The 20557-nt window shown below is 32.7% G+C and overlaps 1 long non-coding RNA gene across 2 annotated transcripts in view; it reads right to left on the bottom strand.

Moving 5' to 3' along the window:
* Positions 1–20557, bottom strand: part of LOC129225128 (uncharacterized) — a 701259-nt gene that overhangs the window by 112957 nt on the left and 567745 nt on the right. For both annotated transcript variants that reach the window (XR_008580719.1, XR_008580718.1), the window contains exon 3: positions 11755–11796. This is a non-coding gene — a long non-coding RNA (uncharacterized LOC129225128). The remainder of the gene's footprint in view (positions 1–11754; positions 11797–20557) is intronic.

Here is a 20557-nt window from a genome sequence, read left to right as displayed (position 1 = left end):
TTGGGGAATAGCAGGTACGCATAACTCAAGAAACGTCCCATTGCTCCACACCCTTGGAGGAATTCGCGCCAAAATCCAATGGGCACAATTTCACATAGGGGCACATATGTGTACCAAATTTCGTTCGTTTCATGCATTAGTTTTTGCTGAAGAGCGGCCACAAAAAACTGGTCACACATACGGACACACACACGGACACACAGACAGACAGACATTTTCCAAAAATGGTCGAAATGGACTCAGCACACCTCAAAACGAAATTCGAAAATTTGCACGAATCCAATACAGTGAAACCTGTGTAAGTTGACCACTTGCGGTACACTACTTTAGTGGTCAACTTAAACAGGTGGTCAAATTACAGAGGTTGATTTATATGATAAAGGCTGATTCCGTGCCTGAAAAAAGCGGTCAATTGAGACAGGTGGTCAACTTCACAGGTTTCACTGTACTTTCTTCTATATATTAGATATAGAAGAAAGTAAAAATGAATTATGCATAAATCCTTCACAGTTTTTTTAAAAATAATTTTCTTTATCAGTGCAAGATTTTATAAGCATCCTGTATAATTTCCCAAGAAATTCCGGTAACCAAAATGGTCGCAACGCCCTACCCTTTCGTACGCCTTCATTAAGATTCTAGCCGCGCAGTGGGGTGGCTGGGTGAAGCGAAAGCGTGCAGCGCTGACGAAAAGCTTAAAATCCTCCAGATTTAAATTTAATTAAGAGCGAATTAGCTTGGGTGCCAATTTTAATGCCAATACCCGGAAATCGAGAGAGGGGCAAAGGAGGGAAAAGGCTTCCCCGGAAACGGCTGGGAAAACCGGAAATTGAAGTTCCCGAAGGACGGGTTAATTAAGAAAATTTCAGTCCGCGATCTTTTGAATGTTGTTTGACAGTCAGTGCGATTCACTTCAAAATGCACATTGTGAGTTCTTCGTGCTGCTGTTTACAAAATCAAAATTTCAAAATGCGAAATAATCTCCGTTCCAAGAAAGCAGATATGATTTTTTTAATTAAGTTTCGCTCTAAGAATCGGAAACTTAATGGTGGTTCAGTAATTTCCCCTAGACGGTGTTTCTGAAGCTACAGTAGGATGTTGGCAAAAGGTATCAAGACATATTTTAATTTTGCGACACAGAAAGTGGCTTAAGAATAAATCGTTTCACTCATAAAAGATATTTTACCACAATTAAAATCACAGAGGAAAGTTTTTGATCTACGTTTTAAAGGAATTATTTAAAATTCTCCTAAGTCTCCTTTCCATTTTTTAAATAAAATACTTTCACTATAACAAAAAAACACTCTTTAATTTTGAGGATAAAATTAATTAAGAAAAATATTTTTATTAAATATTTTTTTAGTTTCATTATATATATATATATGTTTAATAGTGAAAAAAAATGGTTTGGAAGAGCATGCGGTTTTGCTTCAGCTAATGTTTTCACAGGATATCTTCGAACCTTTGCATAATAAAAGCGTAAACCATGGTTTGCTCAAGCATACACGTACCTTGTGGCGCCAACGGAAGATAATTCTGCGTGGTGAAAAAAAAGGCCGCCCGAACAAATAAATTAATGGTAAAAAAATAAATTTAATAAAAAGTAAATAAAATTAAAAGAAAAAGGAATTTTAGTTTAAAAAGACTATTACGTTTTTTGAAAGTAAATATTTTCATTTGTGAAAAAATCTTTTACTATAGAAAATCTATTTTGTTTGTTGTCTTAATGCTGGTTTTGAAATTTTTCTTAAGCTTCGACAAATTATTGTCGTCCAGTATTGATCACGAGTAAAACATCTTTATACTGATTATAAAGCTGAAAGTCTCTCTGTCCGGATCTCTGTCTGTCAGGATCTCTGTGACGCGCATTGCGCCTAGACCTTTTGGTCGATTTTCATGTAATTTGGCACAGAATTAGTTTGAAGCATAAGGGTGCGCACCTCGAAGCGATTTTTTCAAAAATTCGATTTTGTTTTTTCTCTATTCCAATTTTAAGAACATTTTCCTGAGCAAAATTATCGTAAGATCGATGAGTAAATTACAGAGTTATCATAACGTGGAACCGTAACATGAGCAAGCCAATTAGCGAGAAATTCATCATACATTATTAATAAATATACAGGTGAACGTAAAGACTTTTTAATTTTCTACTACGGGCAAAGCCGTGCGGGTGCCACTAGTTTTGAATAAAACTGCGATTTTTCATCATTTGTTTGAGAATAACTATAGGGGGAGTCGAGGCTCGTTAAACCAAGGGGCATGTTGGACTCGTTTCAATACCAAATAACAATACCAAATTTATGACCAACAAATAGCACTTATACGTGGCACAGTTATGCTGAACAATTTTTATTTCAGAAAATGTTATTTCAGCAGTGCTGAGTACTTCTCAGGAATCTGCAACTCTACTTTTTTAAATGTGTTTTATCAAGATTCAAGCACCAGATTGAATTTCTATCTAAAAGTAAGTTCTTTAGTTCACAATTATTTCTGTCTTCTTCATTTTTTGTCATAAAGAAAGATGTTGTGATACCTTTTTTCACTCAAGAATCCGGGATAGATACGTTGCTTCAACTTTAGAAGATCACAATTTACAAAGACGAAAACATTTAGAGGAATTAGAATAAAAATTTCTAGTAATGGCAGCAGTGAAGTTGATGAAGATCCAAGTTGCGTTGATTCTTGAGGAATTGTAGATGGTTCTGCCATGATCACGAAGTCAATTTTAAATGTTAGTTAATTTAACACAGTCAATTCCGGTAAATAACACCACATTGGGACGGGACCATTTTGGTCCTAGTAACCGGCTGGTCCGGTTAAGCGAATAGGACCTGTGTAGTTTGACCGAACATGCCATGCAAAAAACGTATAAATACCATCATGATTATTGTGATCCCCACACGTATGGTGAGCATACAAAGAAGAAAAATCGCTGTTTAGAAAATTTTTCCGTTAAAAAAATAAAGTAAAGCAAATAACTTCTACCAAATTGAAACCCCGATTTTACGTTTCTCAAGGGACTGCGTTAGAAAAACGTAAGATACGGGAAATGCAAAGAAACCAAAAAATGAAATAGAAAAAACGAAAGTTAGTAAAGATGATTCTTTAAAAGGTTTACTATTTTTATTTTTCGAAAAGAACATTATTATAATACCATTTTAGATAATTTCAACACATTTAGTTGTGAATCTGGGCGTTTAGGGCGAAAATAGTTCGTAATATATACAGATGGAGCATTAGCATTTTTGTTTTCACAGATTTACCTTGAACGGCTTGGATTAGCATTAAAAAATACACAAGAAACATATTGCTTCTTCTAGAACATTCTTTTCCTTTTTTTTCCTTTAGGGAATGCGTTAAAAGCGGGATATCCAGGAACACAGGAACAACGAACTTGCCATCCGGTTTAAATTAATATTATTAGTATACAGAAAAACTGAGACATGATGAAAAAAAAAACGCATAATGCGGGAAAAACTTAGATTCTGGGGACGTAAAATCGGGGTTTCACTGAATTTAATTTTTGGAATTTTGTAAAGGAGATCATAAACCAAATTAAACAAACAAGAAAAATAAGTTAAAAGCATCAAAAACTGGAATAGTTTTTAAAAATCCAGTTTTTATTTCAAATTATATAAAACCCAAATTGAGAATACCAACCCAGCCCTAGAGGGTTACTGGAAAAGTACGTCGTATTCTTTTACTGGTAGCGCACTTGATGCTTGTGCGTAGCATTGCACATATCCTGTTTCAAATTGAACCTTCAAACGCGAAGCAATATGGAATTCGATATCAAGAATTAATAACTTCATTTATTCCAAATAGAATGTTAGGGATAACAGGAAAGTAACATAATATCTTTGAAGACCTTCTTTAATGTATCATCCGATCCTGGAATACGCAAGAAAAGCAATAAAACATTCAGTATCAGGTATTAACAACCGTAAGTTTTCAAAATTGAATTTCGAAGATTCTGGGGATGTTATTCAATATCATAGAAAATCTAATTTAAAATTTTTTGACATTGTGTAGGAACGTGCGGAGTAGAATGTATTTGCATCTTCTGTTGCTGTTTGCAAATAAGATTGCCAACAGAAGGAGCTATAGTTTGAAGAATATCTCATTTTGGTCAAACATAAATATATTTTTTGTAATATCAAATGATGTAGAATTTTATAGAGGTAAAAAAAACATAGATTGTCATAATAATACTGCGGCGGGCGGGTAAATGGCAGTATCTATAGAAATGAGTTTTCGAGATATTTGAAAAAAAAAAACCGTTTTGGGTTCTATACTATGACTATCACTACGGTGACGTTTTTTTCGTGCCTTTTAGCACCAAGCGGAAACCAAATAAGCAAGCTTCTTCTTTATCTTTACTAATAATAAAGCTGAAAGTCTCTCTGTCCGGATCTCTCTCAGTCTGTCAGGATCTCTGTGACGCGCATAGCGCCTAGAACGTTCGGCCGATTTTCATGAAATTTGGCAAAGTTAGTTTGTAGCGTGGGGGTGTGCACCTCAAAGCGATTTTTCGAAAATTCGATGTGGTTCTTTTTCTATTCCAATTTTAAGAACAAAATTATCATAAGATGGACGAGTAAATTACGAAATTATCATAACGTGAAACCATAACATGGGCAAAATGAAATTGGCGAGATACGAAATTATCATAACGTGGAACCGTAACGTGGGTACAAGCCAATTGGCGAGATAATTCACCACACATTATTTGTAAATATACAGGCGAACCAAAAGACCTTTTAATTTTTTCTATTTCGGGCAAAGCCGTGCGGGTACCACTAGTGTACAATAAAGCAAACGTACAACAAATACAAAATGCAAAGATGAATAAAAAGGGGGGAGAAAAAAGAAAAAAAAAGCAAAGTTTGAAGTTACTGCCTTTTACCTGCCCACGGCAGAATACGCCATAACCTTTTACTAGATTGTGATATAAAGTGTAAAACAAGAGTTAGGTTTGTTTATTTTTTTATTCTAGTAAAGAAAAGAGTTTTCTTACATTTTAGAAATTTGTCGTTGTTTTTAAGTTTTTTTTTTACGATTAGTGTCTTGTGCATGAGCAACTGTTAATCATAATATACATATATAATTCGGTATTTTTTTCAACATAGACAGTTGCCATTTATAGCAGATCGGCATTTGCAATTAGCAACAGACAGCCTTTTGATTTGTCATTTGCAAACAATCAGCATCAGAGGATGTCCATTTGCCATTTGCAGCCTGTGGCTATTGGTTTGAATGAAAAACGAATGGTTGTCTATTTATTTGAAAAAAACCAGGCGTGCTCTAATACAGCTACCGGTTCATGAAAATCTCAACTGCGACGTCATCAAATTAATCGACCGGTGCAACCAGTTGATCTATACGAACAGACGCAAAGTCTTAATGAATATATTAATTTTTTTCATTACTTTCTGTTATTAATATTAAGCCTGTAAAAAAGTGGGAATACGTACTAAAGAATTTAATTTTATGGCTTGTTTTTTTTAACGCTAACACCATTTTGACTAATAAAGACTTGAATGATTTTAGTTGCTTGGAGTAAATCAAAAAATTCAATCCAGCAAATATTTACGTTAATTAGAGCAACAAACACCTATATTCTCTCATAAGCATTCCATTCAACTAGCTACCTATATAAATTCAAAGGAAAAGTGACAAGATGCGTAATTCTGCAACACTAAATCCTGGCCATTCATTTTAAACTACTCTCGAACCTCACAACACGAACACTGCAACCGTAACTTCTTACTAATGAGGTGAATCATTCCGAGCGTAAACGGCTCTTCGCGCCAGAAAGTATGTCAAAATATAAAGCTGTTAATAACAAATTCGATTTAAGATTTTAACCGAGATTTAGTTTGATCCTGGATTCGGAAGGTGTAGCCACAAGAGAAAAGGATGAGGGGCGTTAAATTAACTCACCGCAAACCAAACGATCTCAATATTTATTCGAACGCGTAAATTGCCTATAAAGTTGGACAATTAACTGCGGTGTTATCAAATTTACATTCTGATGTTATCTCGGAATGAAATGAATAGTTGTTGGACGGAATTTCAGAGGTGCATGTGTCCTTCTAAGTGACTGTAATTTGTATTTTGTATTTTTATTTTGCTTTATGAATTATTTTATTTTCTCTCCTAATTTCCTGTTTAAAAAAACCTTATCAAACCTTACTATTGCTTCATGAAAAAGCCTTTTAGAACTAGATACACTAAACAATGCAATATCATTAACAATCCTTTCGCGAATATTTTTTATTCAACAAAAGGAGAAGAAAAAATTAAGTTTTTCATCATAATCTAAGCCAGTATCGTAAGTTGAAGCTGGTCTCTTAGGCCCAAAGGCGCAGGTTTGAACCTGGCTCCAGACAGTGGGTTTTCAAGCTGCAGAAAATCGACAGCGTCCATGTCGTATGATAAAAAATCCCTCGAGTGCTCGTCTGACTTGGAGTGCTCTTGGTAAAATTGAATTCCTCGTGCAGTTGCGCGTCGAAGAGAGTTGAGGTGTCTCTGTCTAACGTTAAAGCTGGGCTTAAAAAAACTCTCGTGGTAAAAGCATTCACCGATAGTAGTGCTGCGTGAAAGAATGGATGCTATATGGAGGAATCGCACTTGGTCTGCAAAAATTGTGTCTCTAACGCAGCACCACTAGAAAAAAAAAAAAAAATCTAAGTCGCCAAAAGAATTGAATAAAATCCTTCTGCTAAGGGTTAGACACTTGGACGATTATGCGCGTGACAGAAAAGCGCATGGCGGATCCGCTGAAAAGGCCAACCATTAATTATTTCAGAAGTTTTTTTGCTGTTGCTTTTTTACAGCCGACCTTCAAATGTATTTATGATGAAGCGCATGCTTCTTATTATTATAGGCTCTATTACTTATTATAGGTTCTAAAAACGCATCAATTTTAAGAGAAATATACCCGATAAATAATTCTAGATTTTTGTAGCTCCCATGTCAGAGTGTAATGCTGCAGGCGTTATAAATGAAATTACATGATCTTTTTGAAAGTAATGCGGGTTTGTCACAGGGAAACCTCATCATTATTTCTAACTAGAAAATTTCCCGTCAAGGTACGAGGGGTGAAAATTGCTGGTGAATTCCAGCGGTAACGGGAAGACAATTTTTACAAAAAAAAAAAGATGCATTTCTGTCTGTGAGCTTATCAAAATACATATTTTTCAAAAACTGATGCATAGAGTTTTATACACATCATGGTAAGTTGCTAAAAAAGCCGAAGACAAGAATTTTTTTGTGAGTAACCTTTTCTTTTAAAATCAAATTTAAAAACGGCAACGGAAGGACATTTTTGCGAAAAAAATGGAGACGGATACTATACGACATTACTTTTCTATCTAATATGTAATTCCAGACATTACTGGTCTTCCGTTATGACCAGTATTTGAATCTAGAATTAAATACGGAAGATTTTCCTGCTTTGAATCTGCATCTGCTTCCCTAGATGCAACAAAGAAAACGACGATTTCCATCGTGTAGCCATATTTGATCCCAATATGTTCTCAAATGTTTTCTTAAATGTGTTCCCGAATTTTAATTTGATAAATGTCCTGAAAAGAATAAAATTCGCTTTTCTACACTTTCTTAATAACGGAATGGATTTGGGACGCATTTTAGTACTCATTAATGCCACTGGAGTGCTTCTTCGGAGTTACAAGCGTGTTCCCAATGTGTATTGAGAGTTTGCAATACATAGTTAAAGCATTAGAACGTAAGTGTTGATTCACAAAACAAGTAAAAAGCCACAAGTGTCTTATCTCACTATGTTAAAAAAATCAATTGATGGTGTTGCAGCAGCCAATGAAATCGCTGAAACGCTATGACGTAGAAAAGACGGACTGAATTTCATAATTGAATTTGGAAATTTAAAGCGAAGATTGAAATAGATCAAAAGCTTTAATTTGAAACAAATTAAACCAATCCTTGAACACTGTTGTATCTTCTTCTTCTTCTTTTTTTTTGCATAATATTATTGCATTTATCCTCAAAATCTTTTCAAGTGGAAGAACACATCAAAAATGGAGGAGAACATTTTCGTACTTGAGATTTTGGTACAATCGCCAAATTTTGGGCACATATCGAGTTGTTCTATCAAGATCAGAACGACTCAAAAGAAAAATAAATAAAATAAAATACATAAATATAAAATAAATAAGCACAAAATAAATAAATAAAATAAATAAAAATAATTTCCAAGAATAAATTTGAACCCACACCTGCTGGATTATTATCAAAGAAATGAACGAATAGAACTGCTCCCAGCTCCTGGCGGTTGGCGAGCGATGGCAAGCAGGGGACGATAGGTCCCTAGTAGTAAGGGAATATGGGGCAAAGTGAAATGGTACAATATTTACTTTGCTTTTAGTGCCACCTATCTGGTAATATTTTAACTATGTAGCAGCACATGTAGTCCATTCCAGTCAAGAAAAAATTACATCTGAAAATTATAGAATATGATAATACAAGCAATTTTCAAAAATTGATACTCAAATTGTAATATTTTGTTGTAAGTAAAAAATTGTTTTTGCTATTATTAAATGATAAAGTTCTTATAATTAACAGTTGAAGTATTAATTTAGATCTTCTAATACACGGTGCAGTATTTATTTATTTAATATAAAGTTTATTTGTATTTTAAATATTTTGTACAATTAGACAAGTACATGCGGGACAAAGTGAAATAGTTAATTTCGTTTAATTGTTACATCATTTACTAAATCTCTTACATATTTTTTTATTAATTACTATATCTAAGAAACCTAATTTAGCAATTCACTCTTGTACTCACTCATTTATTCGTCCTCATGCATTAATTAGCTAATTTACTTATTTATTCGTTTATTTTTTAGTATAATTTCATTTATTCTCTCAACCATTTATTTGCTGATTCATTTGATCAAAAATAGTTTTTATAATTGAATAGAAAATAATTTCACTACAAAAATATTTCATTTTTTACTTTGCCCCATGAAAAAAAAAATGAAAAATTTCCACTTTTTTTTTAAAGCGAAGATTTACTGAAAAAAACAAAAAATACTACTTCAATGAAAGTTTTATTATAAAATACAATGTTCTTTCCTTATGTACTATAATTTTCAAAACAAATTTCCAGTTTGTTCATTTTGAAAAAGCTCCGCTTAACCATTTCACTTTGCCCCACATTCCCCTACATCAAAATAATGAAATATATAGAACAAAAGACTGGAAAGATAGGCTGATCAAACTTGACTTCTCTAACATATTTTGAATAACTTGTTAAGAACATCTACTGCCAGAATTATTTCACTGGTGTTTTTATTTATTTCAGTCAATATGTGTACTAATGTGTACTAGTTAATATAGAAATTGGGCTACCTAAAAATGTAGTACACTAATAGTATATTACAAACATCTGAAATCTTCTCTCCTAATAATAAAGCTGAAAGTTTGGATGTATGTACGTCATGATACGGTCTGTATGTCTGTCTATTACGCGCTTGTGGTCCGACTGTTCGTCATTCGGCACAAAATTAGTTTGCGGCATGGAGGTGAGCACCTCGAAGCGTTTTTACGAAAACTCGATTTTGTTCATTTTCTATCCCAGTTAAGCTGATTTTTCACATTAATTTGAAAATAGTAGCTAGCAATATTTCATGCACATTTTTAAATTTTATATCATTCGAAAGCGTAGAATTTTATGCCCAAGATGAAGTTTGTTCGAAGTTTCTACGAGTATTAGGAAAGCTATGAGAATTGTTTTCAAAAAACTGGAATCCACGACTTACTTCAAGCAGGCCAAACGATTCTAAATGAATGAGCTCAAGAATAAAAAAAGCCAAGATGAATAACTTGAATTATTTTCACTGCAAAATAAAAAGTCGTCTGCTTCCCCCCTCTAATTTTAATAGTTTTTACGTTTAGTAAATCATTGAAGCAAATTAGGCGTAATAAAACCTTTTCAAATGTTTTTTCCAAAAATGTTAAATTTCCTAAAATTTAATCATTTTGCTTTTTAAGCTGGAAAATAATTGAACCTTTTGCAAGGCTTGGTCTGTAAGTAACAAAATTTATTATTTTTCTTTAGTCTTATTTTTAAACAATTAATGAAATATAGTCGAAATATACCTTTGCTTGGAAATTTTTTTTTTTGTGTGTGGGTCGGTTTATTACGGCAGACCATAATTTATAATATTAATATATCTTTTCAAGTAATAAAACTATTTTCAGTTGAAGTTATTTCCAATAACAAATGCACACTTTTCCTTTCGTTTAAAGTTTATATAGTTTACTGTGTGATTCTTGATGTATTATCAATTGAATGTATTAATATCAATTGTTATATTTTCTTATAACTAAACTGTTCTAATGAATATAAATTCAAAAACGAAACAGAATAAGCGTTTCTGAAACTCACAAATCTAAAAGTTATGCTAATTTTAGACCGATGAAGGTAGAATTTCTACATTTTGATTAGTAGTAAAACCGTGGATGGAAGTGACGTAGTAAATAGTGAGTATTTGATGATAATTTAGAGGTAGCTCGAAAAATTTAAAGCCGAAAATGATGCGTCAAATTCAGTAACAAACATACGTGAGTATATTCAATCATAATTTTGTTTTCTTTTGAATTTTTCTCGAAATAAAACTAGTTGTTGACGAAATAAATCTTAAGTGTACAGGTAGTTTTAAGTGACAAATTTTCAACTCGGTCAAATATATGTAGAGATCTTGGAAAACAATATTACTGAACGCATAACAGAAGTTTCTTGAAAATATACAAGTGAACCTGAAATATACAAGTAAACCAAACTTAACTTTTGGTTGATTTGTATATTTTTGGTGACTTTTTAATTTGTGACTTTTTAATTTTCTACGACGAACAAGGCTGTGCGGGAACCACTAGTATAATATAAAATTCTTACGCAAACACAACTGATGGGTAATTTGTTATTTAATTATACAATTCATCATTGGATATTTAAAATAACTTTTTTTATCTATCAATGTTCCTACGATATAAAATAGTAAAGGGTGTTTTTTTAGAGGTATAGAACTTTAAGTTGGCAGCACTGTTTGATATGTGTGCCATTTTGATAGCTGTCACTTGTTTTGTGTTCAGTTCGGTTTGCCATTTCATCATGAATAGACAACAAAGCGGTGCAACATGCCACACAGCGCGTGTCACAATACGTTTATTGAAAAAAACGTTCGGTGAACGAATAATTTCGCGTAATGGACCCGTAAATTGGCCTGCAAGGTCTTGCGATTTAACACCGCTGGACTACTTTTGGCGGGGCTATGTGGAGTCTCTGGTCTGCACCGATAAGCCACAGACGATTGACGCCTTGGAAGAGAATCTTCGCCACCTTATTACTGACATACGGCCGCTATTGCTGCAAAAAGTGAGAAAATTGGACTTCCCGATTAGACGTTCTCCGAGCCAGCCAAGGTGGCCATATGCCGAAAGTCATATTTAAATAAAAATGGCAAAGGATCATCTTTCAAATAAAGCAACATTCATGGCAATTAACAACATTTAACTGTGTTTTATTTGAACCTAAAGTTCTCTACCTCTAAAAAAAAAAAAAAAAAAAAAAAAAAAAAATCCACCCTTTATAACATAAAGGGCTTTCTAGACTTACACCATACTTCATTTTAAATTTATATGAATAGCTTAACAGCATGAAAAATGTTATTGTATATTAGTTGATCTGACAAGGGGAAAGCAAAAAATACTTACTCAAACATACTTTGTGAAAACCTCTGCACAAAACGTTTCTCCCTGTTAAGAGAAAAGGAATCATTAGTGTTAAACTGCACTAAACTAATAAAGGAACATAATTAACTGTAACGTGTAGAATAGGACGTTTTACAATCATTCAAATCTTTGAAACTTTAAAGATTTCATGGGATGTGGGAAAAGGACGAAGTCTTCTTCCTAACGATTTATTTCGGTCAAGTTTACGGGGGCAATTGTTCAATTGCATGCAATTGTTTAGTGTTTGTAACCTAATAAACTCAATATTTGAAACATATTATACTGAAGTTGCTGTAATTACCCTGAAAGAGTAAATTTTAATGTTGTTTTGAAATTTATTTCATGTTTTTCGAAAACAAAACCTGTCATTAACTAACAATTTAATATGAATTGTAAATTTCAGTGTGATTCAACAAAGTCACACGACTGTATAGTTTAACAGCATTAGTTCAAATTAATGAAAAGCCAAAAATATAATTTTAATAGGTAAATGTTTAAAACTATTTAACAGAATCTATAAGTTAAACTAAGATAGCATTATTTATTAATATTGAAAAACACAATGCAGTGGATTTAGTCTGTAAAAAATAAAGAATCTACTGTCTAGTGCAGAAATACAGTCTACAGCACAACTTAATAAAAAGCCAGACATATAAAAACCCATTTGTAATACGAAATAAGGGAACAAGAAATTGTTATTTATGAGATTGTAGTTTTCTCCGCTTTTTTTTTTACTTTCTAAGCTGTTTTTTGATCTGCCTCGTTCTTTTTTCTAATATCTTTTCACATATAAGCTCCTGTTTTTAGCATTGGAAACGGGGTTACTTGACACTCTGAAACACGTACCTGCAGTTCTGCTAAAATTGTGCAATTTCTTTCACCAAAGCTAGTTTTTCTAATCACACATGCATTATTCAAGATCAATAAAACACATCGTCAATGTAGAATAAAATTTTATTTGCGTATCTGGAAAAAAAATAAATGAATATGTAATTTCAGATTGAAATACCCGGAAAAAACCCTCTCAAAAACTAGAACTAAAATCAATGAGTTTTAAATTGTTTTTTAAATTATCTGAATACATTTTCAAATATGGAAGGAGTATTTACCAAAAATATTGATATGAAGAATTACATATTTAAATATTTTTTCCTATTGATTAGTCAGAATAATTGCAGTAAGAAAAATTTACTCTTTTTTTTCCAGTTACGTCGAACTGTTAGTCACATTAAATCTCATTTTCATTCTTACTTCATGCTAAATTTACTTAACTATCTTGAGATTAAGCTTAATTCGGAGTTTACAATCCTTCCTCCCGATGTTTCTATAACTAATCTTCGACCGGCTCGTTTCTCGCCTGTCCATCTGAGAAGGATGGCAACCCTAAAAGAGTGACATTAATTCCCTTATCGCCAAACCACAGCTAAGACTTAGCCAAAACATACACAGACACGCGCAGCTAGAGCGGTGGAGTGGGGCATTATCATAATGGCACTGGTATTATGTGCTGCGGGCAATTCTACGGAATCTTTTCCCGAACCCTCTTCTGGACTTCGTCGGCTGCTAAAACAAATATTGAATTCTCACATCTGGCAACGGATATGTTCCGTGTGCCGAGTGTATTAGAGGGAGAAAAATTCGAAGTAACTACTGCAAATCAGTGCCGATTCTAAGGTGGGAAAAAAGGAGGGAGGTGAAATAGAAGATAGTTCTGTGATATCTATGATAGATCTATGATAGATCTGTTTACTGGAAAAAAAGCCTATTTACTGAGTACTTTTCAAACAGAACAGTCATCAAATATTATAAAATTTCTATTGATTAAAAAGGGTAACTTCTACATTTTAAAAATTCAGGAAGAATTCAAAACGATTATTACCGTAAAATAGATGGCTGAAAGTGCGGAGAAAGTTAACATTATTCAGAAAAAGTAAATGATAATGGTTCACATTGCTCGGTTCATAATCCGTTCTTTGTGAAAAAGTGGATCACACAATAACATAGGTATGGTTGGAGCAAACCTAATCTGACAGCGTCGTGTCGTAATGCTGTGATTAGGATCAGCGTAGCTTCCACAATGCTTCCAGATTAGGTTTGCCCCAACCATAGTATTGGATAGATTTTCATGTTTTTTACTTCCTTTTACAAAAAAGGAAGTATTTTATTCGCAAAAAAATTTTCACTCAAAAATCGGCCTTAATTTTCATTTTTCTCACCCCGCAATGAATGTTGAGTTTTTTTTTCGACCTGACCACACGTAGATATATGCCTAGGAACCCACAGACATCCGAATTATAAATTTTGTCGACCCCCGAGTTAATTACAACGAATTTTCTCGTGACGTCCGTAAGTGCGTATGTGCGTTTGTGTGTATGTATATCGCATAACTCAAAAACGGTATGTACTTGAAAGTTGAAATTTGGTACGTAGACTCCTAGTGGGGCATAGTTGTGCACCTTCTCTTTTGGTTGCATTCGGATGTTTCTAAAGGGGTCTTTTGCCCCTTTTTTGGGGAAATCATTGTTAATTTCGATGTAAACTCAAGTATTATGGTCGCCAAGTTTTGTCGCCAACTTGCGCGTTTTTTTTTTTAATTTTTAATTTGGTTTCAATCTTGACACTGTTGGTGATAGTTAGAGATTATACAATTGAATCACATTAAAATTGCCAATCATGGAGAAATGACATTAAATTGGAGTAAAAGGGAGTCATGAAGCTCATTTTTTCCCGTAAAGAAATAAATGAGTTATATACAGTGCCTGCGTCAATGTTTTTGAAGAAAGGGATGCAGATAGTTGAAGAAGAATTATCATACACTGCTATACTCTCATTTGCCAACAGTTCCTCTTCCTTCAGGACTTGTGCTATTAATTTAATGGGTTGTGTTTTTTCTCAGTGTTTGTCTCGTTGTCCCTATTATGTTTTTTTCAATGTATTTTTATTTATGTTGCATAATTAGTCAGAATTTTCTTGCGGTACACTGTTTCTGCCAGCAATTTAAAACTTCTTATACTTACATATTTATATCTGCAACATTTTTGAAATTCCTAAAAGTTTTACGTCTTATAATCTAAAATAGTCTTTTAGTATCGTTTTTTATGTCCTTTAACCTTCATAAAACAATTTTTTGGTGCATTAAAGCTTATTAAGACTTTTGTGCCATTTAAACCAATAAAACTGAAATTATTTGTCAACTCGAGTTTCATCGGAAATTTACCATAGGTTTGAGGATACGATGAAAATTTCGGCTGAACTCGGCCATGTTGGGAGGAAATTTATTTGCAGCTAGTTTAAAACCATCAAAAATTATCAAATTCGTATAGATTTCGGGAAAAATAATTAGTTTTAGAAAACTTTAACTAATGAAATTGTAGTGTTTTTTTTTAACGATAGCTGGTAGGTATTGGTGACACTACACCAGGGGTCTCCAAACTTTTTAGCCAAATGACCATTTTTAAAAACTTCTCTAGACTCGCGGGCCAGTTATGAAAATATTTTTACATAGCTCACAATATGAAAACATTTCAGAATCAGTAGCAAACTTCTGTATTAGAACTAATTGAAACATGCTTATAGCATTTTTAACGAATAAATACTTTTGTGCTCAAAAATTAAATTAATGAATTACCAGCGTTTTGATGCACAAAAATTGTAAATTACTGCAGACACGTATTTCGGTGTTACAAGGGAAACCTTTTTCACTGCAAAAAAGTGTGAGCTTTTGGAAGAAGAGTCATTCGAGGAAAGAAGTTTCTTCGGATGACTCTTTATCCAAAAGCTCCCACTTCTTTGCATTGAAAAGGTGTTCTTTAAACACCGAAACACGAGTCTGCAGTAATTTGCAATTTTTGTGCATCTAAGAGTCGATAATTCACTCTTTTAATACATACTTATATTTTTTTATGAAGAATTCTTATGGCATTCCTAGGAATTTAAAGACATTTTTCAAATTTTACATCAAATATTTACTTTTTATCCTCCGAATGTCCGACTAATCAACACGTAAAGACAATTTATTAACCAGTGTTTAAAACATTAAATAACCAAACTTTGTAGGTCTGAGCGAAAGTTCATATCTTGGAAGAGTTTGCAGTAAAGTAAGCACTTGAGAAAAAGTTCCGAAGAAAAATATTATTTATTCATCTTCAAACATGTATAAGCTTTTAAAATTAATGTAATAGCATTAGCTCTAGTTTAATAGGAAATAAATAAATAAAACAACTTTGAACATTCTTTTGATCCATTTCCTCACCGAGTTAGCGAGCCACTAAACAAAATTTTTATAGTACGAAGTCAACAAAGCATTTCAAAAAATAATGTAGGCCACAGCCATTTATTTTTCAAGTGCTTCTAGCTTACAAAAAACAACGACAACTGGACTACGTCACAAAAATTGTAAGCGAATTCTCAAACGCGAAACATTAAAAAACATTCTTCTCACGTGGAAAGGAAAGAATATCATCATTTATGCAAAACAACTACAGCTGTTGCCTAACACGAAAACTTTGAAGAAACTCAAGCGGTTGAGAGAAAAAAAAATACTAAAAACTAGTACATTTAAGTGAGTTGTCCAAATGACATCATCCGGCTATGCAATCGTTACATTCAAGCTTGTTTCAGTCTACATGAGTAAAAACGCACAAAAAAGGGTAAAATATTTTTTTTTTAGGAAATATTAACAAAAAAAAAAAAAGTTAAAACAGTATACTTAAAAATTGTTTTCAAATTGGTTTATTTCAGTAGCTACTAACTTCATGACAGGAAAATTTTAAAATTATCATCCTTAATTACCATTTGTCAAAAACTCCATTTAGTATTACCTGTTGAAAACATCTTGTATAATCTTATACAATGCCGTCACTACGAGAGGGGGGGGGGGGAGGCGCGGTTCGCCTCTGGTGTCACGCTTCTGTGCATCTGAGGGGTCACATTCAAAGTGGAATTGCAATTTTTTTTTGAAAAATATGAAGTTAAATGCATTTTTAAGACTTCAAATTTGAAAATTTTAAAGGGGGAAGACCCCCGAACCCCTCCTTTCCCACCCCACATCACGGAGTGATTACTATACTCCGCATTTGGTTCATATTGTCAGTTTTTAGTTTAGTAGTGACTTCCTCTTATACCAAAAAACTGAACCCCGTTATCTTTCTGTGTGTTTGAGATAAGTTTGAAATAATTAAGGGGCCATAAATGTCATACATCCCTTTACTTTTCTGACCTTTTGAAGGCCTGCACACTTGAGTCTAGGGCAATTTATATAAAAATTGTTCATAGTTTTATTTGTCTTTTGTACATTAGCCCACTTAAAATTTCTTTATAAGGCAAATGTAGTTTCTGAAAATTGTATGAATTTCATGTTTACACAAAACATTAAAACTTTTTCTTTTTGTTTTTGTTAGGGGGAGGACACTACAAATTACCGCCACGGGTACCACCCATGCCAGGTACGCCACTGCCTTATAATTACCCTTATTGACATAGGAATATTCTCCAATATGTTTCTCCAGCACTTATCTAGATTTTAATTAAGGACCTCACTAACCTTAGTTTTTAATTGAAACAAAGCACAAAAAATTATAATAATTTTTTTGAATATTAGATCAATGTAGAATACAGGTGCTGAGTTACATGATGTTATTGAATATTTAAAAGATTGATATTGCAATTTTCCTCATATGCGCAATTGGAAACTCACAAAACACAATAGGGGAATGTGGGGCAAAGTGAAATAGCGGGGCAAAGTCAAAAGGTAAAATATTTACTCTGCGTTTAGCGTCCCCTATCTGGTAATATTTTCACAATGTAGTTGCACATGTAATCTGTTCTAGTCAGGAAAAAATCACTGCCGAATAGGAAAACATATGATAATACAGGCGATTTTCAAAAATTGATACTCTTATTGTAATGATTGTTAAAAGTCAAAAAAGTTTTATATTATAAAATGATAAAATTCTTATTGTTGACATTTTAAATGTTAACTGAGACCTTGCAGTGCGATATTTATTTAGTTAATATTAAACTTAATTGTGTTTTTAAATATTTCACTTAAGTATCGAGTACATGCGAAGCAAAGTGAATAGGCAAGTGAAATAGCTTATTTCGTTGACTCACACAATCTTTTACTAAAACACTTACGTATTCATGTATTAATTGATTTATTTACATTCCTTCAATTAGTAATTCACTTATGTATTCATTTATTCACTTATGTATTCATTTATTCACTTATTTTCTTATTCATTCATTCCATTATTCACTCATTTTATTTCTCTTCATATATTAATTAACTACCCCATTTAATTATTCGTTTATTGCTCCATTTTCTCTTCATTTATTCATTCACAATTTTATTTACTGATTCATTTGATCAAAAATATTTTTTACAATCAAATAGAAAATATTTCATTATAAAACTATTTCATTTTTCACTTTGTCCCATGAAAAAAAAAAAAAAAAAGAAAAGAAAAAGTTAAAAATCTCCACTATTTTTTAAGGCTCAAAATTAATTCAAAAAATTAAAAATAATGTTTTAATAAAAGTTTAATTATGAAATAACATGTTCTTTCTGTTTGCACTGTAATTTTCAAAACAAATTTCCGATTTGCTCATTTTGAAAAAGCTTAGCCATCTTAGTCATTTCACTTTGCCTCGCATTCCCCTACATAAGAAATTCTCACAGTTTAATTAAATATTACCTTGCAATTATTACTTTGTTGAAGTGCGAATTCAATGTTCTGGTTCGTGACCTACCTGTCGCGGGCCAAGTTTTTAATACTCGCGGGCCACTTTTCGTCCGAAAGTCCTAGCTTTGAGAATTCTACACAAAGTGTTTTAATTGTATGTTTATAACTGATGATGAACACACAAAGATGTAATTTCATTACATGATGCGGAAAATTTAAAAGTAACAGCCATACAATATTTTCAATGCTATTAAAAATTTTACAAAAATAGAATCCTCACATTTATAATAGCCAATCGCCATATATGATCGAGTAACATTCGTGACGTCACCAACGATGAAACTCACGCCACAGCCTGATAATTTGATTATATTTTTTGGCAATGTTTAACATGCAGCGAAATGCTTTATTTTGACAAGGCTGAACTGGATCCGGTAACTTAACCGTTTTACTAGCAAAACTGCAATTTCAGGAAAATGAAGAAACGGAAAAGGGGTCTACTGGAGTTTAGGGTTGATCCACCGGAGTTAGGGTTAAAATTTCAACTACTATCAAAACATCACGACAACAGGCAATACACAACTCCAGCGCTCGAATACACTACCTTGCGGTGATTTACAAAACTGCCGAAAAAACTAAAACAATGCGTTCCACGTTTGTCTGTTGGTAAACACGAGTAGTTTGTTAGGAGTATTTTTTTTAACGCATTCGATGCGTCTTAGATTGCTTTCAGCAACAGAAATTGTTTCATCCCTTAATGGTATTCTCGAACTTCTCAAAATAATGTTAGTTTTCATTATTTCCCTCTAAAAAGTGAGATGATTGTCGTAATTGGTGAAAGCGTAAACAGAAGAAAACTCTGGATTAACAAACTTCGCATTTGCTTTGTTCGATGCATTTTTTTTTTTTGAAAGAGGATAATGACATACCAAGTAAGGTTTTTTTGTTTATTGTTTTTTGTGAATTTGTAAGAATATGGATTTTTTTTTTAAATCTTAAGCTCGAAAGAAGGATTTGATAACATTAGCAGAAGAATTTTAGAGCTTAAATCTCCGCCTAGTTTAAAAATAATTAATTTAACTAACCTTTATTTTACTGCAGCATTTAGTTGGAATGGATAGCACAATGCAAAATATTTTGTTGAATACATTATCGGAGAACGAAATGAAAAATGCTTAACCGAGAAAGAACGTTTAGAATTAACAAAAACAAAAGCTGAGAATTTTTGTCGCCAAATTTTTTAGGGTTATAGTTTTAGTATTGTGCGAGCAAAGAGCCCTTGGTGAGATTTTGCGTGTCAGTTAAACCATTTTTATTTTTTACCATGAGTGGATTAAAATGGTAGAAAGAATACAGAATTCGATAAGTTTAAAGAAATAATGGAAGATCAATTAAAAACAGAACTACCACTATGTATCCGTGAGAATTTTATTGATGATTCGCATAGCGTGACGGAATTAAATCATTTAACCGGCAAATTAAAAACTTGCGGAACGGAAAAAAATAAAATTTACCGATTAAAAATTTTGAGAAATAACTCAGCTACAAATGTCAAACAATTAACGCTTGCCAAGCAAGACAACGAAGTATCATCTTCCTCTTTTGATAATCAATCGTAATATCATACAATTAAATTATCTAGCATTAAATCTTGTCACAATAAAAATGTTGTCCCATCCAGAATTGATAAAAATCGAATTCAACATCGTGGAAATGGCTGCTTAGAACTACGAACTACGTAAATTGCATTAATTTCAGACGTTTAGTATTGCTTCTTGAATTCTCATTTCTTTCTACGTGGGCTAGAATATCCACAAGATTTTAAAAATTAGTTTTAAAAAATAAAAAGTCATGCGTACAAACAAAAATTACTAGGCTTATTAGCATTTTCTACGCTACGGCGTGCGTTTGTTTTACCTTTTTCATCCGCCATTAGACGGTGGCTGCAGTGCCCCCTATTGTTTGTTGGAGTTGCGAATTGCTTCGTTCAAATGTAGAAACAACTCTTCCCCATCATATCATGACGAGTGATTTTCCAGTATAAAAAATAACTTGCAATAAACAGCAGCTCATTATATCAAATTCTATTATCAAGATAAATG

The sequence above is a fragment of the Uloborus diversus genome, chromosome 6, assembly GCF_026930045.1.
Source record: "Uloborus diversus isolate 005 chromosome 6, Udiv.v.3.1, whole genome shotgun sequence".
Classification (NCBI taxonomy): Eukaryota; Metazoa; Arthropoda; class Arachnida; order Araneae; family Uloboridae; genus Uloborus; species Uloborus diversus.
Note: the sequence above shows the minus strand (reverse complement) of the source record. Positions and strands in the feature narration are given on the sequence as shown.